Below are 13,922 nucleotides of genomic sequence, written 5' to 3' on the forward strand. Positions count from 1 at the left end.
AATTTCAGCTGCGTACACACAGAGGGACAGAGAGATATCTATAACAGCTGTTGGCTTTGCATGGGAAGGCTTCATCCCACAGATTTTGACTTTCATATCTTTTTCATCTAGCAGAAGCTTGCAGAATTTTCTTCTAGGCTGTATGGGAGCATTACATGCAATTTCCTTTATCTGGGAAGCTGAGTTTGCTGCTCATCAGGCTAAGAACTGTTTCCTATCATAATCCTCTCACTCTTCATGCATAATCCTCAACTAGGCTTTAATGTTTCTTGATTTATGGGATGTTTTCAATTCCTGTTGACAGGCTGTGTTTTTCATGCCAGAAGAATTAATCCCACAATAATTGGAGTTTAATTTGGGTCAGCTGGGGTCAAGGCCAGTTCATATCAACTGTGCTTGCATTCGGTGCATTTTTGTTCATTTTCAGTGGTTTTCACACATTTAGTTTTCTTTTTCTGTGTCGGAGATACAGGGGTTTTGCATCAGATTTACAGCCTTTACTCAAGTCAGCAGCTCCAGTGACTTTCAATGGACTGTTCTTGTCCAAGTCAGTGGTTGGACCCTTTGATTGTTGTTTTCTAAACTAATTTACTTATATCTTAAGGAAATGTGAGTACAAAAGACTCTTTCAATAGAAGATACAAGTAGAAGTAGCCACTGATATCGATGGTTGATTGATTGGTCCTTGCTGCCTTTTTTTTTCCTCCCCCATTTTTGAAGAGCTGCATTTTGAAAAAAAGTTACCAAACAGTGCAGCACGTTTGCTCAGTAAAATGTCTTTGGTAACACAGGCTGTATGTACCCTGTGGTAAAGAGTGGGCTTGAGAGCACACTGAGCCCCACATACCTGCATTTTTTGGTCAAGGCTGGTTACCGTAGCTCCAGCTGTCACTCAGAGCATTCACCCTGTTCTTTGAAGCAGCTCAGCGGGGTAACTACTGAGGAACCGCTCAGCCCCAAGCCATCCTGAGCCAATATTTATGTGCCCATTGGTGCTCAGATACTTCTCCCACAAGAGAAGTCCTGAGCTCAGGCTGTGGTCACCTCTTAGCATGGTCTTGAGTGTTACAGTGTGGCTGGCTTTAAGAGTGAACATGGACCTGCCTTTAAATGACAAAATACACATCCTCCAAGTCCTCCCATCACTACCCACCCCAGAAGGAACACAATTTTTTTGGTTACAAGTATCATGGAGAACTTGATCGGTGCCTTTCTGTTTATCACTTGCCTGATCTTCAGCTGTGGAAGTCTGTCGTGATTTACTAGACTAGTAGCAATGGATTCTGTCAGCTGCTTCAATACCATATGAAGGTACTGTGGGATTTCTCCTCAGATTAGGAAAGTGAAATTCCAGTTAGACTAGCTTCTGTTTTCTTTGACAGTGCCTATGATGTTTATCTTCAGATAAGTTTGGGGGTTTTGGAGCCCTTACTGCTATTTAATGTTGAGAAATTTTAGAAGTTACATATATTACTTGCCTTAAATGGAGTTTAGTTTTATTGCACATGTGGCATTTGAGTTTCAAATATGGAACTTTGAAGCATGTTTATTTTACTAAGATCGGGATATTTTTCTTAATCACGATGAACTCTTTGTATGGATGTAATATGTCAAGAAACTTCAAAGAAATGCAAGAATTAATGCTGTCCTGTTGTAACATTTCCAAGTACTAAGGATCTCATGTAGATGATTGTCCTTTCTTGTACCTTGTTCTTATATGGAATTATTCCAGCTAAAATACCCATTACTTCCATGGAAAAACACGCTGGGTTTTAGTTTTTGTGCTGGCATCATCTGTGTTGTCTGATGAGCACATTGAGCCTTAACTTCTGGTGGTGTAAGAGGATGAAATAGCAGCCATTTAAACCAACTAGATGTATAAATGGATTAGGGCTTTTGGCCTTCTCCCCATAGGGTTTATTGCAGCTATACTCTTTTGGTGAGGTTACTTAGAATACTCTTTTGTGCAGACTATTTGCTGTATACGGTTGCTGCTGTTTAGATGACTGAATGTGGCATGGTGACAACAAATACTTCATTTCATCTTCTTAGGGCCTGGTCTGGAAAAGTGCATGTGGCTTTTAGGTCTGGTCCAATTAAGCATATGCTCCACCTTAAGAACCTGAATAGTCTTAGGCACCTCACCATGAGTCAAAGGTGCTCTGTGTGTTCTGGATGGGACCAGAGGAGACTGTCCTTTGGGGTTCCATGAAAGACACTGGTTTGTTTTAATCTGTTGTAAAAGTCCAGGAACATGCAGGCTTCTTTACGCCATAGCAATGTTCAGGTTCATTTGGGGAAAGTAAGAAGTCATTCTGTACAAATCCAGAAGGATTATGCCTGGAGGAAGAGTTTTTCTTTCAAACAGAGGCTTCTGAATCAGTCAGGGTTGGTAAAGCAATGAGAATGAATTCAAAGGAACTATGTATTGCAGGTGGATGCAAAAAATACAGAGCAGCCTATAGGATCCTCACAGACAGCAAGATCATAGAGGCCCCTTGGCCTTAATCCTTTATAGTATTCTGTGGTGGCATGAGTGACAGGTAAGAACAAAACGTATGCAGAGGTTCAAGTGTGGCCAAAAGCCAAGCATAGTCCTCCCTGTCGCATGGCAGGATATCCCAACCCCTTGTTTGCCTATTCTTTTATCCAAATATCGCAGGGCTCCAAAGGAAGAGATTATAGTGAACAGAGGACCTTAGGTAAAGGAGGTTAAGAAGATCAAGCCCTAAGTGTAGATACAAACACATATGTATATACTGTAAATCTAAATAGTAATAAAAGTCACTCAGCATGAAGGATATTACTAGTGCCTACCATTGATCATCAAGTACTCATCACTGAGCAGCCATACCACCTCAGAAGTGCAGTAGCTGTTATCAAAATAATTTGTGTGGCTAATTAATTTATAAGAAATGCACCTTTGGGACTGTGCCATAGTATCTCTCTTGTAATACAAATGTTCAACCATTTTTCATGGCTACTGATTCAAATCTACAACACTGAAATGTCAGGATATCTTTTTTTCCCTAGATGAGGACATATACTTAGACCTGGCTAATCTGTGCTTAGTTTATCTACCCAAGAGACTTTAGTAGTCACCAGCCTTAACGCATGTACAGTATACACTATTCACTGGTTTAGTTGTAGGTTTTAATCCGAATGAAATTGGAATTTGTGAAATGACTTGGATTAATGGCATCTGCCTCAGATATCCTGCAGATGTGACATTAAATGATTCATGATTTTAAGCAGGAAAAGTTGAATTTTATGTAAATAACAGTGGATGAATTCCTTAATCTTTTTACAAGAAGGTTTTTTTTAAATGAAAATATTGTCAAAGCAATAGGTATTTTAACTCTCCTAAATTTTCTGGAGGGTCATGGCTTCATGGTCAAAGCTATATTAAGAACATCTCCTTCTGCAATATGCCTTGCCTTTACATAATCCTCTTAATGCTTAATATGTCAGAAAGAAATGTTTCTTTTTCACAGCGATAGCAACGTTTCCCTTCCCCATTCAGGGAGAATCCTCAAACTAAAGAATAAAATCTCTTGGCACAATAGAAATACAAACAATGCCTGAAGAATATGGACTTGTTAAGATAACAATAGAAGTTTGGCTGGCACAGACCTAACATGCCTCTCGTTTTGGTATCTTTTTGTGAGCATTTACATCACATATTTGAACTCATTGTGTTTGAACTAGAGAATTAGTCTGATTTTCATGTCTTAAAAAGACCTGGTAGGTCTGATCACTATCGTAATTATAATTGTTACATTAGCTTATGTGCTGTGCACTGAGGGCTGGGAAGGCATGTAACCATAGATAAATTTGTCAGAATGCATTCAGAAAAGCATTTGGATGATCTTATGTCTAGTCTGTCTCAAAAACTGGAGAACAATGTCTTTCACCCAATATTGTTAACATGAAAATTTGGCTACTTTATTGTCTCTCATAAACCTACCATTTGCTCTCAATAAGGCCAAGACTCCATTTCCAGTGTCACTGGTTGCCATGATGTAAATTCTTCTTAAGGTTAATTAACAAACTGAGAAGGTCACTTTAGGCCCTGTTTGTGCTTACTTCACTAAAGCTACATAGAGGAAAAACACTAAGATTTGGACCATCCAAGGCTCCATCGTTCTTTCAAGACTATGGTTTTTCCTCAGTGAGACAGGCAGGATTCAGCTGGGGCTATTTATTCATGTAATTCCTCTGCCTCCGCTTGCTGCCTGGCTCTATTGCTCTTGGTATTCCACAAGTATGCCTGCACTTTCAGGGGTGTTTTCTACTTTGGCAGCCCAACCTACCTTTCAAACAGGATGCTAAAGCATGGAGCAAGTAACCCGCAGATTGCTTAAAGGGCCTTGCTTTCCCCCACAAAACTGGCAGCAAATACAGCAAGGCTCCTTCTCTTTTCTGATCTGTGTAGCTTGAATCTCACACACTGAAGCTTGAATCCCAGCCTCATCCCTGCTGCCCTTGAAGGACTCCAGAGGGTCCAAGGAAAGCAACAGAATGACGAAAAAAATGGGGATTTCCTCTGTCCCAAGGCGCATATTCCTTTTTGGGAGTGAATATAGAGAACAGCATGGATCATAAGGCACTCAGGTCTCATGTTTCTCATATGTACTAACACAGGGATACTTAACACTTATCTGCCTCATAGGGCTTTATGAGAATTAATTAATGTTTGCAAATCACTTTGTATCCTCAGAAGGAAAGTGCTGTAGAAGAGCTATGGAAAAAACTGCTAAGTACACTGGATGAATTTCACCCCTGAGTCCAGAGCTGCAAGACCCTCAAAATCCTTAAATACCATGTAAGCTCTCAATGTAAGCACCAGAGTATATATAACTTGTGCTTAGCGCTGAGGGGAGTCACAGCCTAGGTGAAATTGCCGTTCCCAGAGTATCTATAACTTTGATCCTGGTAGAGAACAAGAATCACAACAGTACATAATGGGACAAGCAGCATAGGTTAACCAAGCGCTGTGTAGCCATCCTAAGAATTTCAAATCTTTTTGTGTCTTTGAGCCACTTTGTCTTTCTGTGAAAGAAATTTGCCTCCCCAGTTGTTCCAAGTGTGTTTCTCATAACAGCCTCAGAAGTATTCAAATCATTTGTTATTCCAAATCCAGCTTCAAATAGCTTCAAATCAATGGAAATTTTCTTTTAGAATGGTGCACTGCAGAGGGGACTTAACAAAACATAAAAAAAAATTGTCTCTCATAACAAAATAAGTGTCTGTGATGCACATTACCAGTAACTGAGCTGGGAAGATATGTTGGGAGCACAATGTTCAGGGAGTTGCCTTCCCAAATCACACCATCGTTAGCCAGCACCCCCAGGTCATACTCCCAGCTCTGTTCTGGCACATTACCTCTAGAAGTCATCAATAAAGCACTTCACGAAGGATTGAACACCAGTCAAGTCAACAAAATGTTTCTATTGCTGTTCATGTTATTCAGGCAATACTAACAAATTCTTCCTTCCTTAGCACCAGTTATCCTTTTCTCCTCCACTTGGCATTCTTAGATATGGAATTCTCACCCTGTCAACAGACATGAAAGGAAATACTTCCTGCAGGAACAAGCTAGACATAGATAACATTTACCAAACATTAGCAAAGGACAGGCCCTTCTTAGTCATTTTCTCACTTCCATTTTGGAAAATATTTGTCTTGAAAAAGGATATTTTCATTTGCAGTTTGGATTTATCGTAGCATGAGAGAATCAGAGAATGGTTTGGGTTGAAAGGGACTTTAAAGATCATCTAGTCCAAGCTCCCTGCCATGGGCAGGGACAACTTCAACCAGACCAGATTGCTCAGAGCCACGTCCAATCTGGTCTTGAACACTTCCAGGGATGGGGCATCCACAACCTCTCTGGGCAACCTGCTCCAGTGCCTCACCACCCTCATAGTGAAGAATTTCTTCCTTATGTCCAATCTAAATCTACCCTCTTTCAGTTGAAAACTGTTGCCCCTTGTTCTGTCACTACAGGCCCTGGTAAAAAGTCTTTCTCCATCTTTCTTATCAGTTCCCTTCAAGTATTGAAAGGCCACAATAAGGTCTCCCCGGAGCCTTCTCTTCTCCAGGCTGAACAACAGCAACTCTCTCAGCCTGTCTTCATAGGAGAGGTGTTCCAGCCCTCTGATCATCTTGGTGGCACTCCTCTGGACCTGCTCAAACAGGTCCCTGTCTTTCTTGTACCGGAGACCCCAGAGCTGGACGCAGAACTGCAGGTGGGGTCTCACAAGAATGGAGCAGAGGGGGAGAATCCCCTCCCTCGACCTGCTGGCCATGCTGCTTGTGATGCAGCCCAGGATACGGCTGGCTTTCTGGGCTGTAAGCACATGTTACCAGCTTGTGTCCAGCTTTTCATCCACCAGTACCACCAAGTCCTTCTCCACAGGGCTGCCCTCAATCAGTACATCCCCCGTCTGTATTGATATTGGGGCTTGGCCCAACCCAGGTGCAGGACCTTGCACTTGGCCTTGTTGAACCTCATGAGGTTCACACGGGTCCCCTCCTCAAGTCTGTCAAGGCCTCTCTGGATGTCAAGGTCCCTTTGGGGGTCTGCCTTCACAAACAAGTCCATCTTCCATTTGCATAAGGTGCTGTATGGGAAGATGGGAACTTCTGGCTTTCTCCAGCAAATCACACATAGCTAACTAGTGTCATATCAATACAGTAATTCATTTATTAGCTCCCCGGCCTTTCATTTTGCCTTCATGGCCCCACAGTCAGCTCTTCCTGCAGTTCTAGACATATTCTTCCTCAACCCCATCTCCCAGCCTGGGCTTGTGACATACAGGACAAGGTAGAGCTGAAATTACTCACAGGAAAGAAGATGGAGGGCAGTGCAGAGGTGCTCCGAGCAGCTCGAGACCTTTCTGCGTTCTTCTCGTGTTACTGATCTGCTTGAATGAGCATTGCTGCTTTATGGCCCTGCAGTAGAACCAGCAGGAACTGGTGGTCTCGCACCTGTGCAAGGACCTTTTTTAGGCCATTAAGGACACAAAATCAGCCTTGTAACAATTCACTGGGGTTAAATAGCAAGAGAAGGTGGAATGGGAGAGAAACAAGGTCCTGAATTAAACACAGAAGTTGGGATTCACCTCATCTTGTACTGAAGGTCTAAAATAAGCACAATGAATCACACCCTAGAAAGGCTTGTTTCTGTCCACTGGCTACAAAGGGAATTTTGGTGATAAGCTCAAATATAGGGATGCTATAAATCCCACCCCAGCTAACAAGAGTGCCTGCTGAAACTGGTAAATATCTTAGGATGCGCTGATGTAGGATGGGGCTGAGATCACGTTGGGAGGGAGCAGATATGCAGGAAAATAGGTATGTGGTAAATACATTTATTTCTGAGTTGTTTAAAGCATACATTTTAGACTTGGACCATCTCTTGCCCACTCTCTAATTCACTGCGCCCAAATCCAAAGAAGTAAGTAGTTCCTTGAGGACTGAATGTGCACCTTTCTTCTATTAAGATTACTGAAATATCAAGAAAATATATTTTACAGTTTACTTAACACTCACAGGCACTTTTTCCGTATGTGTTCTGGAAGTAGAGCTGGCTTCCCTTAAACAGAAGAAACAGTTTTTCTGTAGATGGCGAAAGAGAAGAGATTGGCTGTGAGCCCACATGAGGCCAATATTACTCTTTTTTATGGAAATTCAACAGCATTTTTCAATTCATTATGTGAAAATGGCAATTTTCTCCATGATGAACAGCCTGTAGGCCACCCCGGACCACCTAAAGCTTGTGGCCAGCCTGCAGACCAGCAGACCCACAGCAGCTCCCAGGGCTGGCCAGGCAGTGTCCCTTGCTGCCAGTGGAGGCAGAAAGAGCGGTGTTGAGAACTTCAGAGCAGCCAAATTAAGGTGTGCTTGAGGTGCCACTGGTAGGCTGTCTCTTTCTGCAGATGGCAACCGGAGGGGCGGGAGCCGAGGCAGAGGATCCAGGCAGTGTGAGAGCTGCTCTCCGGGCAGCCCCAGGCTGACCCCTGGTCCTCCTGTGCAGGGACATCGCTCCGTGCTGACCATGGCAGATGGAGACGATAACTGCTGTAACAAATCACGGCTGCACACACACTTACTGCTCACAGCAACTCCCTGCCTTCCTGGGTGTATTATTAATGAAACCCTGGACTGCGGTGGTGTTCGCTGACCAGGGCCACATTGGTAGGCATCCTACAGAGACTCTCTTCCATGGAGTTGCCACCATGCAGAAGCCAAAACCAAACCACGCTGCGGGTGGGTGGGGAAGACAGTACAGGGCAGCCAAAATAACAAGATTCTTAAATTTTTCATTACTTCTCCAGCCAGTTGCATTAATTGCAGTAGTCCTAATTCCCTCCCCATTTCCCACGCCGCGTGTAGCACCAGTGGCTGAAAAGGCAATGCGGCCTTCCCAGTGCGGGGTCCAGCCACCGACCGTCCTGCCGGGCGCGCTGGCAGCACAGACGGTGCATGGTGGGATACTGGCACTTTGTGACTCTTCCCCACCTCCCCTTTTCACTCAGCAAACTTCTACGCGAGCGTCCCTGGCCAGATGAGGTACACAAAGGTCAGCTTATGACCAGAATTGTTTTCGTTACGAACTGCAGAAATGCATTTCCATATTTCATTTACAGCAACAAATGTCAGCAGACTTTTTTGTAAAATTATTCTAGTCAGGATGGCTTTATTTGCAGCTTATAAAATATCACTGATCTTTCTCTCCGAGGGTGTGCTACCTGAGGCCTCCCCCACCCAGCCAAAGCTACAGTAGTTTATCTTTCCACTGACCATAATCCCACAATATGTCCCCATACAGCAGGCAATATTGTTTACACAGGTTAATAAACAGAGTATTCTGTACAGTAATTTATGCTGTAAAGTATGTACATATATCACGGTAGCAGTCACAAATGCTTTAAACTGCCTTATTTATTAGATCGGTTAGCATTTCCCCCTGTGCTCCAGAATACTTTAAATTATTTTTACCTTTCACATTAGGTATTTTTTTTTAGTTACTGCATTTTGACCCAATTATTGACAAAAAAAAAAGAAATTGGTCTTTACAGTAAGTAGGTATCTAAAACTTAGGTGGAAATAGCAAATTCACTGCCCATCCAACTAATACAGCTCTGATTATGATTAAAATTAAACATGGCATACTCTGTGTATCATAATATATGCCAGAAATCATATTCCACTTGTGATCAATACAAACAAAAGCTTTAGTAACTTTCACCTATTTCATTCTTCCATTGTGAGACAAAAAAAAATAATAAATTACTTAATCTAAAATGTTCCCCATGTGAGCCCTGGCCTTATTCCTCCCTCAGGCAAAACTCATATTGACTTCAGTGGGAGCTTTACCTAAGTAAAAGTACAACACAGGAACATTACAAAAATAAATATATCACGTATGAACAGTACTTGTGCTTTGTAGTCATTCCTTTTCTCTTTAGTAAGCAACATAGGGTAAACGCTACATCTGTAACACTCCTGTCTCGCTCCTGTCTCACTCCTTCCTTTTTGCTGTACGAGTAAAAAATTGAGATTCAAAACCAATTGTATTTGTTCCATTCGCTCAATCAAAATAGAAATCTTTGGGGGATCAGTTCCAAGTCAAACTAGATAATGCAAGAAAATTCTGCTTTTGTTTGTTTTCATGTTAAATTATGTTACACAATTAAACAGGTTCATGTGTACAAAGGCAATGAAATTCTTAATGACTTGTTTTACTGTTTGGAGATTTTGCTATGTCCACAGTTCATACAAAACTCATGTAGCACAGTTTCTGGGATGGTGAAAAATCCTACTGTAATGTAACAGAATGAGCCTTAAGGATTTGTAAGAATAAGCACTTTTATATTAAAAAGCAAATATTAATTCATCAGTAAGATTACTTTTTTAATGTGACAATAAACCATGAAATCAACATCCTTCTGTCTCAATTATGCCTCATCTGTCTCTTTCTTAAACCTTTTTCTGAGGGAAAAAATTGCATGGTTTTGTGTTACAGCTTTCGGGTCCCATCGCAGCTGCCTGTGCTCCTGCCTAAGCCACCCACCCTTCTCCACACTTCCTTCATGGGTGAGCTCTTTTGAAACCTTCGTACAAGGAAGGAGGAAAGGCTCATTCATCACAGCAGATCTCATTAACAAGGCACTGGATTTAACCGGAGTGTCTGACAGAACTAAAGATGTGAAAAGAGGCAGCTCTGGGGAAAGGAGAACTGAGTCACTGTTACTTTTTAGTGAGGCACAGGATGAGCACATAACCAATCCAAACTTTTCTTTATTTAGATGTAGAAGACAAGCCCCTGTACCTTAAGACTATTAACGTCTGTAAGTAGTGCCAAGAGAGCCATGATCTCAGCAGTTGCAGAGCAGCAGTTCACAATCTATAGGCCAGTATTATGATAAAACCACAAGAAATGCAAGTACCAAGTCTCTCTCCATCCTGCCTTGCCCTGTCCACACACACACATGCGTGCACACACACACACATATTGTTCACCAATTATGTCCCAATTCCTACAGCTTCTTCCCATATAGGATTGCTGTCTCTCGGAAGTACTTATTCCAGAATGCTTTTGGGGACCAAAACCTAAGTGCTGCTCTTTTAACACGACCATTTTGCAAGTGGTAGCTTCTGGTGGTTCTTTTCTGCTCGATCAATACCTGGGGAGTTGGGGCCTCAATGTCTTCCTGCTTCTTACTGGGGAAATCATGTTTTCCCAAACAGCATCTGACAGCCAGGGCAGGTACTGGCTGAACATCTCAGGGGCAGGCCAGAAGAGATGAGCTTCCCAAAAGATGTTCTGCACTTTAGTGACTCACCACCATACATGAATATGTACCTTTAATGGACTGTAACCATCGCAAATTGAAGCGCACAAATGGAGAGCTTTTGCTACTGAGGGTGGGGAATGTATTTCAAGAACAAGCTCTGGCTTATGATGTGCCATGATTCATGATGGGCTGACACAAGACATCGCTGCTCCCGTCACTGCCACAAGTCTCCTGTTGGGACAGGAGAACAGGCAATGAATGGTCTCCCCAAGAACCGCCATCCTCAAAGGATGGAGACAGCTTCCCCAGGCATTGCCTGCAGCAGCTGAGGAGCTGACATACCGTGCACCAGAGGGACAGTTAGGTGTAGCTGTGTTTCCGAGACCACCAAGGCTCAGAGTGAGCCCACTGCGATCTCCCACACTAGTGCCGGTTCAGTCCTACACACCACATGCAGCTCCATTAACTTCTGCTGGGTTGGACCTGCTCGCTTCAGCACTGCCTCTCTCCCTGAATGCCTCAGTGGTTTGCTGGTAATCCTGCAAAATATTCATGCAGAATTTTACTTCCTGATTTGTTCCTCAAAAACCTCCTCTTCTCAGCGTAATTCAAGGTCAGGAAAGAAATCAGGCACCACCGAGCTGAAGACCTGGAGGGCCCATTATGATGATCTAGTCTTACATCCCAGGAAAACACAGGCCATAACATTTCATCAAGGGATTCCTTTATGAAAGGCTAATAACTTGATGAAGAGAAGCCTAACCTTTTATTAAGGCACCCAATCTTGATTTAAAGACCCAGAGCAATGAAGAATTTACCACAGCTCTTGGACTGCTATTTGCTAAAAATTCTGCCCCAGGGCTTAACTTTGAATGGTGTCAAAGCCAACTGCAAAGCCAAACAGCAAAAAAGAAAACTCAAAACTTGAAGGTGGAATATGTGTACTGAAATAAAGGGGAAAAAAAATTAAGGGGAAACTTTGCAGTTTAGGGGAGTTTCTGCTCTATCTGTCTGGATGGGGATTATTAGCGTGAAATCTCCTGGACTACAAGGAATTACAAATCAAGAGATGTACTGTTATAGTGTCTCCTACGACCATTTATGCAACTCCTGACAGTGTGAGCAGTGTGAGTTTCTACTGATTTGATTTTCTGTAGTCATTTTTCAAACACCAATATTACAAATCAGCTATAAGAAGCTAAGGTTACATATGTCAAGAACTATGACTTGATAGCACATATCCCTGCATGTCGTTTAAAATAATGGAGAACCCAATCCTACAGATGCATATCTTTCTTCTTCTTCTTTTTTCCTGTTCCCCAGAAAAGAACTTCTCAGTCCCACAGTGCTATGGACAGCTTATGATTTACAAATCCCTCCAGGTAAATCAGAGCGAATGGACACTTAGCACAAGGAGTATATCCATTTTGAAAAGCAGCTGGGGAAAGGGTACCCATCTTTGAAAGACTGCCTTGAGAGATGTCCCCAGCCTTCTCACTGCAAGCATGCTTCTCAAAAAGTACTAAAAGCAAGCTTTTGCAGCTATGGCTAGTTAAGGGTTTAGGCATTGTAACAAGGCACATCATTTTACGTGCCTGGCCCCAAACAGAGTATAAAACCCTCTGCCAGGCCCCAAGCCACCCTATGCACTATGAGGAGGGATCTGGATGATGTGGATGAAACTTCACCTGAGGGAAGAGCTCCTGGATCCAGGCAAGTAGCAGTGCCTGAGCAGGGCAATAAACTCCAGTCCCTTCTAAAGCATCAGCACCTGACGCAGGGCACCAGACAAGCCTTTCCACCCAGACGGATCTGGGCAAAGTATGTTCCTACAGGCATTCTTCAGGGTACTGAGCAAACTTTTTAGGAAACGAGTGAGCCAGGAAGCAATAGTTCTGGTATTTTTATTTTTTTTGCAGGTCAATATAGCAGGTTATTTGTTACAACCTGGAAGCAAGCCTTTCTTAACATAAATAGGTCCTCTCTCAGGAAGAGACCCTACTCCAAGTTGCAGGTTGTGACCAAGTACTTATTTGTAATAGTGGTGTTTGAAAAATGACTACAGAAAATCAAATCAGTGGAAACTCACACTCCCAAGACAGGCTCCGCAGTCCCAGCACCAGCCACAGCACACCCTCTGCCAAGGGCCTGGGACATGCACCACCACAGCATGTGTGCTCTATCCTTATGTCCGTTCTTGCACATCCCATACTGGCAGCAGTCAGAAAAAAATTCATTAGGCTAAATGGTCCTTTGATGTGATCAACAGAGTAGCTCTTGCTGGCATCCTAAACTCACTGATAAACCAAAAAGAGAGGAAGTTAAAAGTGATAAAAGTTCTTTAAACTTCAAGGACACAAAACAACAAAAAAGGTGTTATCTGTTCTGGCAAGCGGCTGCAACCTGGCCAATTTGGACTCAGTGGATTGTTTTTATAGCTCTCTTCATGATGCTGCATGGAGTAAAAGCTTCAAAAAGGTTTGGATGGAGCAGACTTAATTTGTTCTTGCTTCATCAGAACACAAATTTTGACTAGGGAGGGATTTAAGGAAGTAGGCTTAGGTCCTGTTATCTGGCTTGAGCTAATAGTTTCTAATCAAAACAAGGTACCCTCTGCTGTGTATTAAGTTGTTTGAGTTAAAACACTGCAAGAGTGGAGGATTTAAGTTTAAACTCACTGAATGAGGTGTATACAAAAAAATTATTTTTCCTTGTCTTGCTGCTTTAGTTCAGTCTCACAAAACTCCTCCTCACTATCCACACAAAGCACAAAGCCACAAGAAGAGGATAAAGCTATATTGTCTGTCTGCAAGCATAAGATAGGGGTAAATTGATACCCACTTCACATGCTTTCATAAAGCTCCTGTGAAAGCATGAATAGGTGCTTTGAGAAGATGGAAGGCAGTTGGAACCCTAAAAGCAATCCAAAACTCATTTTTGATTATACCTTTATTGTGCGTGTGTTCTGCAAGTTTTGTACTAAAGAAACAGAAGTGACCCAACTGAGTTTGCTTCTTCAGCTCAGCTATTCTATTCACCTTTCCATTTGCCTTACAAGTGCCAATTTAAAACATGTGGGTCAGGAACAACTGGCTCATAATGAAGGAAGAGATGACGCTC

The sequence above is a fragment of the Buteo buteo genome, chromosome 25, assembly GCF_964188355.1.
Source record: "Buteo buteo chromosome 25, bButBut1.hap1.1, whole genome shotgun sequence".
NCBI lineage: Eukaryota > Metazoa > Chordata > Aves > Accipitriformes > Accipitridae > Buteo > Buteo buteo.